This window comes from Microtus pennsylvanicus, chromosome 2 (assembly GCF_037038515.1).
Source record: "Microtus pennsylvanicus isolate mMicPen1 chromosome 2, mMicPen1.hap1, whole genome shotgun sequence".
Taxonomy (NCBI): Eukaryota; Metazoa; Chordata; class Mammalia; order Rodentia; family Cricetidae; genus Microtus; species Microtus pennsylvanicus.
This window is the reverse complement of record NC_134580.1, coordinates 31,849,281-31,865,807: the sequence shown is the minus strand read 5'-3', so window position 1 is coordinate 31,865,807 and position 16,527 is coordinate 31,849,281.

Sequence of the window (16,527 nt, the reverse complement as noted above, 5' to 3'; positions counted from 1 at the left end):
TGTGTGTCTGTGTGTATGTGCATGTGTGTGTCTGTGTGTGTGTGGTGTCTGTGTATGTGGTGTGTGCGCATGTGTGTGTGTGGTGTATATGTGTGGTGTGTGTGTGTGTGGTGTGTATTGCGTGGTGTGTGTGTGTGTGATGTGTGTGTGTGTTGACTTGGAAGAGGTGCTAAAGTAAGCTGGGACAGCAGTTTGCCATGAGTTCTCAGTGAAGAAGCACCAAGGAGGAGCAGAAAGCCACACGCTTGCCTAGTGTGTGAATGGGCCCTTTAGTGCAGAGAGGCCAGACCACCCATGTCCAGCTACCACCTCTGTGACTATCCCTACAGGAAGGACATTTAGTCTCCTCTTGAGGTCCAGAATTTTTATGTCTCACACTCTTGGTTTGGGGAAGTTCTGCCTTGTGTGTGACTTCCACTCCCTGTCTACATAGGACTACTACGGCATCTATGTTCATTCACCATACCAGCTGAAGCCTGTGTCTTCCCAGAGTCCTCAGCTCTAGGCCTTTGCAGGGCCAAAAGTCTAGGGTCTTGTGACCCGAGCAGAGGGAGTTAGTCTCAGCCATTCACCTTCATTCAGCATCACCTTCTCCCAGCCCAAGCTCAAGGGGAGAGGACTTCTTCAAGGCCAGCTTTCTGCCCGAGCTGTTCCTGTCTCCTCCACTCTTGACTAGCATGCAGTCATAGCCCATGGCTGGACCAGTGGACAGTGAGAGCAGCTGCCATAGACCCACTGGCACATGGAATGTGGAACCGACATCCGTGAGCACAATGAGTAGGTGTGATCCCAGGCCTGGGACAGAAGCTAGTGCCACCCTCACTGGCCCATGACTTCTTTTCCTCGAAGACTTTGAAGGTCGTGGGAGCCAGTCAAATCAACAGAAAAGGCCTCTGGGTTGCCATAGAAAATCCCCCAAACAGTTAAAAAATGGATGTCATGGATGAGACTTCCCTGAGGCTGAGTGGGCGAGGGAGAGTGGGTGTTAGGATGGTTTCTTCTTCATCCTCTTCCTAAACACATAGGAGTGTTAGGACAAGTGACCCACACTGGCTGAGGCAGGTTTTTAAAAGGTTAATTGTGTTACCATACCCTCTGACACCACAAAGGCCAAGGTGGCCCCTTTGCGCGCCAGACAAGCCAAACCCAGCCCTAGGAGCTCCTTCTCCCTGATCGAAAGTAACCGAGGGACTCTTCCCAGTTGAGTGATGGCAGTGGGGCCAACACCTTTTGAACACCTTTCACTGTCCCAGGTAGCATGGACACACCTGAGCACCTTCCCCAGCCTGACCAAGGGTGCAGGGAGCAGTAGGAGCCAGTCCCATGGGCTCCAGGTCAATGGAGACAGATGCTGAGCCCACCATAGATCAGGGGCTCAAAGCCAATGCTGAGGCAGCTTTCCATATTGCTAAAGTGGGACTCAAAATGCAATCATTTCTTAAAGGGGACAAGTGAGAGCTACTTCACTGTTTCAAAAGCACAGAAAGGAGTCAAGTTATCTGCATGGCACAGCACTGAAATTGATTTCCTCATGTCCCAGACTCCTGTAAGCCGACCAAGTGTGTGCACTGCCTTATCTGTAAGCTGACTAAGTGTGTGCACTGCCTGGGTCACATTTGCACCCCAGTGTCCTCTACACACTGGGGTTGGACAGCAGTGTGTAGGGTAGCAAAGCATGCAGAAGAGCTGGTTAATTCTGAGAGTGGCAGCAGTGCTCATGAGGACAGAGTTGGTGTGAGGGAGAGCTGGGCTTGGGACCCTCATCAAGTTCATTGGCCTTCCTGAGTCAGTTTCCTCCTCAGCCATAGTGAGAATGACAACAGTAACGGTAGCAACAGTCATTGCTGTTTCTCAGTGTTGCTATGATGGAGACACAAAAAGCCACAGTAAGGGGGTGGTAAATGTCACTTGTCATCATCATCGTTGTCATCATCATCATCATCATCATCATCATCATCATCATCATCATCAGTAATGAAAGCTACCCAAGAAAATTGTGAGTAATTTGGGATTTTTTCCTCCCTTCTTCATCTTGTACCCAGGGCTGGTTTAGAGCTCCTTCTCCAGCTCGGCCATTGCAGTGGAACACACACCTCCCCGACCTTCTCTTTCCGTCCCACCCCCAGAAACACCACCTAAACCAGCTTGCTCCTAACACACGATTTACAGGAATGCTGGAGGCAGTCTTGGTTAGTGTGACCCGTTGGTCCTGAGGGTCCCAAGGAACACAGCCTGGAGGTTTGATATTTTCTTATACAATGTGCCTAGGGCAGAACTCTCACCAGATGAACACTGGGCTTGAGAAACCCACATAATTGCGTCTTCAATTCTCCGAACCCACATACAGACACAGAGTGCCCCACTGATCTGATTCAATTATCTTTGACGCTCCCAGTGTTGTGATCCAGCTGCTCTCATTCCTCCTGACTGACAGGGGAACTTCCTTGTCTGTAATTGACAAGGATGTTTGTATTCTTCCTGGCTGGTGGGTCTCCACAGAAGTAGTAGAGGTATAAAAAGGTTTTAGCTGAGGCAAAATAAAGCTTGCTGTTCTTCCACCTAAAGAGAAGCCTCCATGTCTCAATCCCAGCACCCCCCCCCACCAGCCTTGGCTATCCAGGCCGTGCAGGTGCGGCAAAGTGGAGGTTCCACCGAGATCTGGAAAGTGGGGATTCATGAACAGGGTCATTCAGTCTGCTGGCTAAATCTAGGAGTGTATTGGGAAAGGTAATGTGTGTTATTTTCCATCTCCAGAGATACTCTGAGGGACACCCTCCAAAAGACTAGCAAGTATAAAGAAGAGACTGGAGGGTGAATTGAAAGGCCTCAAAAAGTAACTGAAACTCTTAAAACAACAAGGCATGGAAGTAACAAGGAAGATAGCCAAAGATTTTGTACAAACAATAGCTCAAGTTAGCCCCTGGTTTATTACAGGAGGGGGTTTAAATGTTCCACACTGGGAACAAGTCAAGTCAGATTAAAAGGAGTATGTGTTTCTTCATCCCCACAGATGCTCTGAGGGATGCCCTCTGGAAGATTGGCCAGTAGGGAAGTAATAAGAGGAGACAGGAGGGTGAATTGAGGGCCTCAACAAGATAGAATGTGTACAGTTGTATATTATTATATTGATTGTGTTGTCTTTTGTGTTCTGGACTGAAGAAAGACATTTGATCTGGGAACTGCTGAGAAAGGTATTTTGACTTTAAAATATGGGCCTAAGGATTTGATGCTTTGGAAGAGTTTCTGCTTTTGTCTCTACAGAGGATGAGAACCTGTGGATTCATTGTAGATTTATGTGGTTTGAATCACCAAGACCTCCTAAAATGTTGATGTAAAAAACCCTGTCTCGAAAATCAAAAAAAAAAAAAAATACCCCCAAGAATGCAGCACCCCAGCTCAGCAGGAAGTAGCCAGACAGGTTGACGATGCCCAAACTCCCTAAAAGATTGTTAAAGTAGGGCCCTTTCAGTGGTTCTGGAGCAGGAGCAATGAGCCTGCTTCCCTGAGTTCTGCTCCACTCCATGCAGCAGTTTGGATCCAGAGTGAGTGCGGCTGGGGCCAGAAGGCAGCTGGAGCAGAGCTTTGCCACCACAGCTACTACTGTCAGAATTGCTCTTTCCCAGACTGTGCAGAGGGCTGAGACTGTCGGCCAGCTGGCTGAAAGAGTCAGCAATGCTTTGGATCTTAATGGACATATTCAATTGGGCATATTGACCTTGAACCAACAGGTGGCTCTGGTTTAGGAGCAAGTGGACTATCTTTGGACTTTTCAACGGTTAACATGTTCTAGCTTTTATCATGTTACGTGTGTTACTCATGGCACTGTATTGCATGCTTCAGCTACTGTTATGGAACTCAAGCGTCATAGGAGAGGGGTTTGGAATACTGCTTTTGTTAATTTTACCACCCAGTTAGTGCATGCTAGATGGTTGCAGCGCTGGTCTGGCTTGTTGGGGCTGTCTGTCCTGGGGACACTTGGTTTAGGGCTGTGTTGCTGGGTAGCCACGGACGGGCAATACTTTGGGGAGCAGGATGCCACCTAAGACAGGGAATATTAGAGGACTATTCCCCCACGACAGGCAAGGTATTCCACCCAAAGTAACAAGACAGTCACCATTTATTTTATAAAATAAAATGGGAAGAGTTGTGATCCAGCTGCCCTTACTCCCCCCCACCCCCCAACAGCGGAACTTCCTTGTGATCTGTAATTAACAAAGATGTTTGTGTTTTTTCTGGCCTGTGGGTCTCCATAGAAGCAGTAGAGGTATAAAAGGTATTAGCTGAGGCAAAATAAAGCTTGCTGTTCTTCCACCTGAAGAGAAGCGTCTGTGTCTCAATCCCAGCACCCCCCTCCCCCCGCCGCCAGTCTTGGCATCCAGGCTGCGCTGACTGCAGCACTCAGGAATGGTAGGCAGGCAAGCTGGAAACCAAGCCACCACATGACATTCCCAGGACCAGGTGCACCAGAATTCATCAGTAAATGGCAAAATTAGGCAAGCACAACTTGGGCTAAGCATTCATCTTGTGGAACAACATATCCACTGTGGTTGACTATTGGGGGCAGCCATTCAGAAACTGGGACTGGAGCCAAGACAGGTAAATTGAGCATGACCTGTTCTGGGTGGAACAAAGGTGGGAGGGGACAGGAGGAGCCTGCAGGCTTTGAGGCTTCCCAGACCTGGAAATGAAGGACGAGGAGAGACCATCTCCTGCAGCCACAGAGAGGAGGCCTGAAGACTAGAAGGAGGCTGGAGATAGGTGTACTGACTAGTAAAGGGTGCTGGTGAGCTCAGCAACTTGTTCACAATGACCATGATGCACACAGAGCCCCCAATGAATAACGGCTTGACCTCACCATGAACAGGTTTTGCATTCTGTAGAAATCTATTTCATGTTTTAAAGTTTGATCCTTTCATGTCTTAGTTATAGACCACATGGTTTTGTTATACTTTAGATCTCAACGCCTCTCAAAGGCCCACGTATTAAAGATGTGGCTGTCAGTGGAGAAGGCGGGGCCTAGTGGGAAGGCCACTGGAATGCACCCTTGGAAGTGTGGGGACCTGTTTCTTTCCCTCTGACTTCTGGCTGCTGTGTTCATCACGTGTTTCCACCACGCTATACTGCTTTGTCGTGGCTCCAAAAACTATAGGCTGAAATCCCCCAACCATAAACCCAAATAAACCTTTCTTCTTCACAAGCTGTTCGTCTCTGGTAATGATGGAAATCTAGCGAGTGTGGATACTCTTGGGTGATGCTGGAGAGTGGCAGACACTCACGTGACCACGATGGTAAAGAAGTGCTGTCTTTATCACACTGTACTGCCACGCTGTATGTGAATGCAAGGGTGTATACCAAATGCATTCTGGTGCTAAGGAGATGGCTCAGGTGTAGAGTTCATGAGCAAGCATGAGGACCCAAATTCCATTCCCAGCACCTACATAAAAGCCAGGGATAGTGCTTCAATAATCCTGTTTCTGCAGAGACAGATTCCGGGGATCCTTGGTGCTTTCTGACCAGCCAGATGAGCTGAATCAGCAAGTCCTAGGTTCAGTGAGACACCCTGTGCTATCATATACTTTTCAATCATAAACCTTTGTTATAAATTAAAGAGAATCTATATGCATATATGTACTAATAAAAATGTATGTGAGTCTATTGTTTTATTGGAATATGGGATGTGTAGCATATAATTTACAAATAAAGTAGAATCTTTACTACTTTCCATTGTAAACCCTAAAAGCCAAATCAGTCTCTCAAATGCTCCAGTTGTGTTTTGCCAAACTTAGAGCCACAGCTGCATGTGGTGGCCATTGGCAGTCGGGACAGCTTCCCTCAACGTTGCATCTTAAGATGAACGCAGAACAATGAAGACAAAAGCCAGGACTCCGCTATTCCTCAGTGATGTGGAAGACTTCTTAGCTGGGGTGGACAAAGTTCTGAGTACTGGGAGATTGCTTTGCCAGTGTTATCAATATTCACAATGTGGTAGCTACAGGTCCCAGCATATTTAAATTCAATATACATTATTAACATTTTCTCTATCACTTAATTGGATAGAGGTCTCCAATAGAAATGTAAGACACACCATATGTATTTTAAATCTAATAGTCACACAAAAGAAAGAGGTGAAATTAATTCAAGCCTATCATACTTCACCAGGTATATGTATGTTTATACAATCACTTTACTATATAATAAAGGTAAACAATAATACGGTTTATATTTTTTCATGTTGTGGTAGTTTGAGTGCAATTGCCCCCTACAGTCTTATGGGGAGTGGCACTATTAGGAGGTATGGCTTTGTTTGAGTGGATATGGAGTGGTTGGAGGAAGTGTGTCACTATGGACACAGACATTGAGGTTTCCTATGCTCAGGATACCGCCCAGTGTCTCAGCTGACTTCCTGCTGACTGTAAAATGTAGCCCTCTCAGCCCCAGCCCCACATCTGCCTGCATGACACTGTGCTCCCCATCACGATGATAATGGATTGAACCTTTGAAACTGCAAGGTAGCCACCCCAATTAAACATTTTCTTCTTAAGCATTGCAATGGTCTTAGTGTCTCTTCACAGCAACAGAAATCCTAACTAAGACACCTCCAAATGTCTTTGTTTTCTACCACTGTGATAAACATCATGACCAAAAGCATCTTGGGGAGGAAAGGATTTCTTTCATTTTGCACCTTCCTTTCCATCACGGGAGCTCAAGGTAGGAACTAGAGGCAGGAACTAGAGGCAGGAACTGAAGCAGAGGCCGTGGAGGAACACTGCTTGTTGGCTTGCTCCTCATGGTTGGTGAAGGAGGTGTAACATGGCCCACAATGGGCTGGACTCTCCTGTGACAGTCACTCATCAAGAAAATGTCCCACAATCTTGCCTACAGGCCAGGCTGACGGAGGATTTCCTCAGTTTTCCTCTTTCAAGATGACTTGAAAGCTAGGTGGGAATAATTGTAAGCATTGCGGCTTAGGTGGAAAGGGACCCATCATCACTCAGGAGTCAAGGATGCTAAGTGTTACAGCTCGGATGAAAACGTATTCTGGCAGTCAGGGACCAGGGAATATTGAGTGTTACAGTTCAGCTGCAAGAGAATTCTGGCAGTCAGGGACCAGGGAATATTGAGTGTTACAGTTCAGCTGCAAGAGAATTCTGGCAGTCAGGGACCAGGGAATATTGAGTGTTACAGTTCAGCTAGAAGAGTGTTCTGGCAGTCAGGGACCAGGGAATATTGAGTGTTACAGTTCAGCTGCAAGAGAATTCTGGCAGTCAGGGACCAGGGAATATTGAGTGTTACAGTTCAGCTGGAAGAGTGTTCTGGCAGTCAGGGACCAGGGAATACTGAGTGTTACAGTTCAGCTGCAAGAGAATTCTGGCAGTCAGGGACCAGGGAATATTGAGTGTTACAGTTCAGCTGCAAGAGAATTCTGGCGGTCGGGAGCCAAGACATAGCACAGGTAACAGTAAGTAGCAGCTCACAGCCCTGCTCTAGGGGAAGGTTTCCCAACGTAAGAGCTCTCTGCTCTGGCATGAGAGAGCCCTTGAGAGAGCTTCCCCAGTGACCTTGCTATAGTTTGGTTGTGCTAGGGGACAGTGAAAGCGTTACAGCCCCGCTCCACACTCCACTCTGCCTCTGCTCCCATGAAAAGTCTCACCCAAAATTCACTCAAGAGATTTACTGGAAGGGAAGAATCCAGGAGGATGCCTGCCCCTACCACTGTGGGAAAAGAGCAGCAGCAAACTGAACAGGCTCAGGGTTTATATAGAGCTCTTAGTGGTGGAGTTTTTTCAGAGAGAAGATTCCCAGGGTGAGAATTGGTCAGCGTTAAGTCCCTTGAGCTCAGATTGGCTAGATCTTTGCTCAGGGATTGGTTCATTTTCCTGCACAGGGAGTGGTTGGTTGGTTTTCTGCTTAGTTGATCAGGAGTAGATTTTGCTCTGATTTCAGGGCCGAATTGTGTTTCTTTCACTCCCCGTCTCTCTTTTTTTTTTCTTTTTGGCACTAGTTTTGGGGTCAAAGTGTGTTTTTTTGGCACTGATTTTAGGGTGACAGTGTATTTCTCTGGTTCTGGGTTTGGGGCTAATGTATTTCTTTCACTGGCTCTGGTCTCAGAGCCAGGGTGTTTCTTTCTGGCCCTGGTCTCATAGCCAGGGTGTTTCTTTTTGGCCCTGGTCTCAGAGCCAGGGTGTTTCTTTCTGGCCCTGGTCTCAGAGCCAGGGTGTTTCTTTCACTGGCTCTGGCTTTGGGGCCAGGGTGAGCTTATTTGGCTGGCCCTTTTACCCTACAATCGTGGCTTGTGTGTTAGACCATGAAGCTCTAGACAAGCAACAGAAGGGTAAACCAAGCTGTGGATTGTAACACTTTCCCATTCTCTCGGTGTAAATACTCTCACAACAGTGACATCCGCCACCAGCATGTCACCAGCCGTAGTGTTGAAAGAGGTGGGCCATAGCCATTTGCTGTGTGGCATTTCCATGGCACCAGTTCCGCGGCTCGAGATGGCCTCAGAAACTTGGAGGCTGATACAGTGCAGGAAAAACAGGAGGAACTAAGAGTGCGGTTTGTTTTCACAGGCAGGACCTGGAATGGAAAGGAAGGCGAATGGAGAAAATGCCAGGCCTTGCCAGTCGACAAAACGAATCAGCTCACAGGCCTGAAGGGTCCAGACCACTGCATTCCTGGCTTTGCATCGGATGTGCTTGAGAGAGACCTGGTAGCTTCCTCTCCACCTCAGCCCCAGGCCCTGCAGGCCTGAAGCGTGAGGCAGAACATGGCCAGTGATTCCCTGGGGTCCCAAAGAGTGAGACCGCTAGACACATCTGCTGCCCTGGGATCCTCTAGACATTGAAACAAAGACTCAGCTTCTTAGAGATTCCCCAAGTCAGTGGCCGAGGAGGGGCCCAAGCTCCATGCCCCAGGCCTAAGATCTGGTAGCATGTTATTCTTCAGTTCCTGAGAGTTCCAGAGCTGCATGAGGCAGGGCGGAGGAAGCCCTAGAGCCTTGTCCTCCCTCTGCTCTCCTGGCCCCTGCCTTTGCCCTCAGCAGAGCCACACAGCTCTGCTCTCGCCTGCTCTCAGCCTGGAGCTGCTCTCAAGAAGGACTTGTGCTTTGCATGGGGCTCGAAGGGGAAGGAGGCCTTCATAGGCCAGAGAACGGGTTATGGGGATCTCCGGGGCAGAGAGGAGAGAACTTCTGGGAACATCAGAGAATCTGCTGCCTGCAGGGTGCAGACTCGGGATTCCCATACCTGGACCAAGTGCTAAGTATCAAACCCCAGCAGGATGGCTCAGGAAAGGGGAAGATGCAGAGGGAGATGGGAGGTGACCGCTGAGGTAGGATGGTGCCAGCCACTGTTGCTTGTGGGGAATTTCTCTGTGTCTGGTGGGGAGCTTGGTCCTGGAGCTATTTCCCGCTTAAGCATGCTTCACAACCTCACTAACGCCTTGTCGTGCTAACTAAAGAATTTAGGTCCAGAGAGGCCCCAAGAAATGCTTAGGGTGGCCAGCCACCACTCTTCTCTGCTACACCACCCAGCCCACTCACTGTGGTGCATGCTGGGAAGGCAGGCAGGAGGTCCTCTCGCCTCCATCTTGTCTCATGTCTGGCGTCTGAGGATACAGAACCGAAACTGAAGCTGTGACAGCCCGAAGGGCATCCACAGAAACTGAGGACTTTGGGGCCAGAGAGAAGGGAGGACTGGGTAAGGGTGAATGTGGGTGGGGCGGAAGCTGCAGGACACAGTTAAGGCTAAGCAAGGCCCAGGCTGCAGGGGCAGGTGCCTAGAGGTGGGACTTTGCAGGCATGCCTTCTGGCCTGGGGGGTGCTGATAAGAGTGGGTCCATCTCTAAGTGGGTGCTACCCAGGCTCTTTAGCTCCCTCCTCCTTCCTCCCCTGCCTGGCACCTTGGCTGAACCTCCTGCTGCCTGCTGTTTGGACCGTCAGAAGCTGTGTTCTCTGCACTTACCTTCTCACCTCTAAGGACTGTTATTCATTTCTAAGTGCCTATTTGCGGTTTCCAGACACTCACTTGTGTAATTATAGAAGCTCAGCAGCCACCTCCCTAACTGCGAGGCAGGTGTACCTGCTCATCTCAACTGAGGTTTTAAGTCAGCCTGGTCACTAACTCTGGCTCTTCAGGCTACCCCTTTGCAAAGTGCTAGCGAGAGGACTCTGGTTAGGTGAGAGAAGAGGCCTGAAACCTGTAAGTGAGGAGCAGGGCTCAGCTTCTAGGCTGGGGCATGAACAATGGAGACTTCTTGCTCCAAGGTTCCCCTCCAAGACTGATGTCAGAAGATGTGTAAACGCTGGGGTAGGAAAGAGGTGAACATAGGTGGGCAGGATACTATTTCCTGGGTGGGTTGGCACAGCACGCTAGAATGGGTAATGAAGGAGTACCGGAAGTGGGGGACAGTGAAAACCAACTCAATTGGCCAGAGAACAAAGCCACAGGGTGCTAAGGGGTCAATCTCCTGGAAACATCAGGAAAGCAGATGAGGCGATAACAGGCTGGATGAGGCAAGAACTCAGGATGGGGAGGCCTGCACTCCCCTCGGATGGTAGCAAAGGGCAGCTTTTCCTCCAGCTCCCCCTTCCTGATTCTCAGGGTTATGGAGGAGTCTGGAGGGAAACTCACTAGGAGACTCAGGGCTTTTAATCTGATACGCTGGTCTAATCTCATTGCATGGAGACCCCAGGACAGCATAGGAGTCCCAGCAGACAGCAGCACTGCCTGTCCACCCTACTCAGGTCCTAGAGAGGCAAAGTGGGGTTCTGAAAGGGCAGAGTGAAGGGAAGAATTCAGCAAGAGGAGGGGTTGTAGGGCTGAGAGAGAGCCAGGGAAAAGGCCATGAAGTTGGGTTAGTAGAGCCTGAGTGTGAAGGGTTTAGGCTTGCCCTGTCTTAGCTGAAACTGAATCAGGCTAGTGGCATCTTGTCCTCCTAGAGATGTCTTCCAGAGACTCAGTGGTGTGGCTTCATAACTCTTATCACGCCGCAGACCTGGAGGCCTGAGTTGAAGTCAGTGTTGCTGGACTAAAATCAAGTTGTTAGCAAGGTTGCCCACCCCGGAGCTTCCAGAGGAATCTCTGGTCCTTCCAGCTTCAGAAGGCTGTATGCATGCCTTGGACAGTGGTTTTCTCTGTGCCTTCTTTCAAACTAGCAAAAGTGTGTTGTGCTCTTTCCACACGGCTTCTCTAACCTCTTCTACTTCCCATTTCCACATCCAGGGACGCTGAGGATGGCTTTGCCCATCTGGGTGATGCAGGATAGTCGCTCTCCTTTAGACCAGGAGATTAGCAGCCTCAGTTCCGCTCATAGCCTTCGTCTCCTATTAACGGGCTCTGCAGGGCAGATGCCAGACATCTTTGGGGTTATTGTTCTGCCAACAAAAGGAGGCAAGGAGACAGTGAGGAAGGTGTGCCCAGAGGAATGAGGAGTTGAAAATAAGATGAAGAAGGAGCGACCGAGAGCTCTTGGGCAAACCAGAGGCCCATTCCCCTGAGGGACTGAGAATCACCTCAGTTCTCAGGGTCAGTGTGAGATCATTTTCCAGACACAGAACAATGGAGTCATGTTATGTCTGAGCCTTGCAGACCATAACGTGTTACTGTTCTCTGCTGAGGGCAGTGTGCCAATTCACAAGGAGGGGATGGCTGATGCCAAAGTGAGGGGGCCTAGCCCTTGGAGTGTCCAGGTCAGCTGGAGGCTGGAGACTGCCCAAGAGGGCTAAACACGTCTGGCTATTTGTCTTCAAGGCACCTGTGGCTGCTGGTGTCTCTCTTGTCCTGTCCCTTCTGGGGAAGACTGGAGGAGGAGCATGATGCGTAGGTGGAAACCAGTTGGTATTCCCAGGCAGGTGGAATGTTGGAGACACAAGACAGCGTGAGAGTGGGGGATGCTGTGTGAATGGGGCTTCTGTTTGCTCCTGGGATCACACAGACCTGCCTGGGAATCCTGACGGGTCAGCAGACAGCTCGAAGCTGCTTTCACAGGTTAGAAACCTGGGACACTTCATCTTGCAGGGGCATTGTAGTCATGTTGACCCAGTGGGCCCTACGACTTCTTCCTGGGTATGTGTTGGGCTTAAAGAGGCAATCTGCTCAGGTAGAGGTGCTGGCATGGCAGATGTGCCCCTAAACTGGTCCTCGGGAGAACACAATGTTTTTGCTCAGGTGGGATGTGTGTCTAAGGTGGCTTTGGTGTCAGGTTGTTGATGGTGATCAGTGGGTGGTGTAGGGATCTTCGGGGTCTCCTCAGCACCAGATCTGTGTCTGGGGAAAAGCATAGACTCTAGAGTCCAGACCTTAATTTATGTTTCTGTCTTGACACTAAGTCTAACCCTTCGTGTGGTTCAGGAATAGATGGTAAATAAGAGGTGGTTGTTACGTCTGGGGATAATGTGTGTGAGTCTTAGCACAGTGCCAGGCATGATCCAGCAACCATCATCACCAAAGGGGCGGGAGGAAGCCAGGCTCAGTGGGCATACCTGAATGAGTGGCATTGATTCCTCTGTAAGTAGCACCACACATGAAGCCAGCCAATCTCGATGATGCCCCTGTGTCCGAGGCAGGCTGAGCCCCTGGGGATGTCATAGAAGACCAGATTCATCTCCTGGAAGCCTCACTCAGCATCCCAGATACCCCTCTCCAACCTCTGGAAGTTAAAAAGAGGACGGGGCTCCTCCAAATCTATCCCTTATCTCACTCATGGGTTTCTGGTGATGCTGAGGCACACTAACTTCTTAGGGACATGGATGGCCCCCTGTGCTTGCTGCCCTCACAAATTGGCTGAGCCTCTGACAAGTCACAGTCTTCACAACCACAGCATGGTCATGTATCAACAACTTGAGTGTCCTCAGTGGTGAAGACAAGGACTTTCAGGGTCATAATTGTGTGAACTCACCCCTGCTGGGCAGCAGTTTCCAATGTGTAAAATAAAGACATCAGTAAGCCTGCCTCCCGAGCTTGAGGAGGTTAGACGAGTGGATTGCTGGGTCCAGCACCCTGTCTGGTGTCAGTATTATCTAAATGTGGCCATTATTTTCTTCCACTTAACCACAAAGTACAAGTGAGGCACAGCCCTACCTATGAGCTGAGCTTTTGGAGAGCCGTGAAAGTCGGGGCTTCAGAGAGGTGCCTGTCTGGTGATCATCGTACATATGTTGCTCATCCAGAAGGGGGCTGCAAGGAAAGCTGTCTAGGGTTTCTTCTCATGCTTTGACCCAGGAGAGCTGAGTTTTGGGAAGATATGGAAGGAGAGCGGGAGAAGGGGAAAGGCAGGTATGGAGGGCTGTATCAGCATTCAGCATTAACGGCTTTTCTAACGTGATGAGGGGCATTAGTAGCCCTAGATCAGGATGTGGCTGGCTCCTAAGAGCTAGGGAGTGCAGGCTCTAGGGCCCTGGGAACGCAGAGATTTGTGAATGGTGGAAGAAATCTTGAGTGCCCTTGAGAAGTACCTCATGGAGTTGGTGAAGTGCTGGCAGAGGAGCTATAGGTTCTGAGTGTGAAGAACTGTGGTCGTAGGCATCAGCTGGACTGAGGGGAGCTGTGGAGCTGTGGCCCTTGGCATCAGCAGGAAAGAGGAGACAGGTGGAGCTGTGGTCCTCTGCATCAGCTGGAGAGAGGGGACAGGTGGAGCTGTGGTCCTCGGCATCAGCTGGAGAGTGGGGACAGGTGGAGCTGTGGTCCTCGGCATCAGCTGGAGAGAGGGAACAGGTGGAGCTGTGGTCCTCGGCATCAGCTGGAGAGAGGGAACAGGTGGAGCTGTGGTCCTCGGCATCAGCTGGAGAGTGGGGACAGGTGGAGCTGTGGTCCTCGGCATCAGCTGGAGAGTGGGGACAGGTGGAGCTGTGGTCCTCGGCATCAGCTGGAGAGTGGGGACAGGTGGAGCTGTGGTCCTCGGCATCAGCTGGAGAGAGGGAACAGGTGGAGCTGTGGTCCCCGGCATCAGCTGGAGAGTGGGGACAGGTGGAGCTGTGGTCCTCGGCATCAGCTGGAGAGAGGGAACAGGTGGAGCTGTGGTCCTCGGCATCAGCTGGAGAGTGGGGACAGGTGGAGCTGTGGTCCTCGGCATCAGCTGGAGAGAGGGGACAGGTGGAGCTGTGGTCCTCGGCATCAGCTGGAGAGTGGGGACAGGTGGAGCTGTGGTCCTCGGCATCAGCTGGAGAGAGGGGACAGGTGGAGCTGTGGTCCTCGGCATCAGCTGGAGAGAGGGGACAGGTGGAGCTGTGGTCCTCGGCATCAGCTGGAGAGTGGGGACAGGTGGAGCTGTGGTCCTCGGCATCAGCTGGAGAGAGGGAACAGGTGGAGCTGTGGTCCTCGGCATCAGCTGGAGAGAGGGAACAGGTGGAGCTGTGGTCCTCAGCATCAGCTGGAGAGTGGGGACAGGTGGTCCTTGGCATCAGGCATCAGCTGGAGTGACAGGACAGGTGGAGGTGGACAGGAAGGATCCCCATCATCTCTGTGATCATTACTACCCCAGGACTAGCAGGACATGGTGTCTGGTGTGGCAAATCCCAGGAGCTGATTTTAGTCACCCTTCCCTGGTGTCAGAAGGCCATGAGGTTTAGACAGGGGAGAGGAACACAGCACTAAAATTATTGTCACTTGTGGTCATTACCTGAGAACCCTCCACCTACACAAGCAGGAAGTAGTTCTCTGAAGGGAACCAACTCTGAAGTCAGGCGTTGAACCATTGGGGGACATTCCCCGCCCCCCCAAAACCAGCTCAGGCAAGATGCTGTTGCCCAACCTTTGCATGGTCAGCCATGTCACTGACTGTATTAGTTATGCTTCTCCAGAGGAACAGAACAATAGCATGTCCGTCCACACACACACACACACACACACACACACACACGTACAAGCATCCACATGCACACACATACACATATGCAAAAGCATACACATGCATGTACACACATATGCAGAGACATGCACATACATGCACACTCCTGTACATGCACACACTCAGAGGTATACACATGCATACACACACATACAGAAGCATATGCACAACGCACATTCACACACCTCCTCTTCTGCCTTTCACTCTGCCCGGTCCCAGGCTACTTTCAGGGTGAGCCTTTCACAGTTAGTTCACTGACCCGCATGCCACTCCTCTCTGGGAACACCCTTACAGACACACCCAGCTGTGTTTTACTGGTTTTCTAGAAGTCTCTTATTAATGAAGATAACAGTAAAAATTAACTATCTCCCTGTACTCACGCCCTGGGGTACAAGCCTGGGCCTGGAAAGAAGATCCAAGGTGGAGGCTCACCCCTGGGCTTACACAGCATCTGGGAGAAGCTGGGGACTGCCAGAGACACACAATCAAGTCAAAAGGTCTGGTACTCTGCAGTGGCTCAAAAACATACGCGTTGAAGGCGCCACCACTCAGGGGTTGCTGCCAGTCTTCCTGTCTCACTTTTCTTGGGTTCTTTGCGTAAAACCTTACCTGGTTTGCTAACCCTTGGCACCTGGGAAAGCAAGGTCAGAAGTGGAAAGTTCGACAGGAACTGAGTGTGTGGAAGGTAGGACTGGGGACAGCAAACGGTCAGTAAGCCTCGGAGATTATCTGAACTCCAGTGTAAGAGCAGCTGGGGAAAGGGATAATTTCTGGTTGTGGCTAGATTTCCTTTCTTGGCCGTGGAAAGATTCCTGTGCTGAATCAACCTCTGTCTAGAGCTCATCCAAAGTCAAGGAAAGGTTGGGGACACCTCGCTTCTTGGGACAAGTCAGGTGGAAGCCCCGAGAAGGGAGCTCCCATACTTCACTCCCCAGTGTGGCTTCTGCAGGAGTAGAAAGGGGCAGATGGAAAGGAGTATGTGCAGGTTAGGGGTGTGAAGGGGGCTTCCCTTGATGACTCTGACAGAGAGGGATGCAGGCTGGCACCCAGGCAGTACAGCCCCGCCTCTTCACTGTAGAGGTGGCTAACTCTGCAAGGAATGCTCCTGTCCACTGTGAGGACAGAGAAAACGTGCAGAAATGGTTAAAACAAAACAAAAACAAACAAATGAAAGCATTATTTCTAGATGCACAAATGTGTGCAGGGCCCTTCCAGAACCTGGCGATTCCTCTCTGTCTACAAAGGAGAAGCCGGCCATTGTGGGAAGGCAAAGCCCAAAGGTTCTTGCTGGGCAGGTATATCTGTTTTTAGCCTCTCTGATTAATTAGAGTATTTGTTGATTTTCAGCCTGCAGTTTCAATCAAGCAAGGGGGATTTTCAAAGACTTGGTATGCACGCCACTGGCAAAACATCCTTGAAGTGAAGGAAGAGCATCCCGAGGCTTGCAGGGGCCTGTTGGAGAGACTCTGGGAGCTCAGTTCTACAGCTCTAGCCTGCGAGTGCCAATCGCCTGCTAAATCTGAGGGACAGGGCCAAGGCTGCTCCCCACAGCCCCCCTGCATTACCCCACCCTTCCTGCTTGCCCTGGCCAGCTCAGCATTAAAATCTCAGTTCCAACAAACTCACGTTTGTTTCCTCCGAGTCTGTGGAGTGAGAGGCTGGGCAGCATGTCCAGAGCTCCAG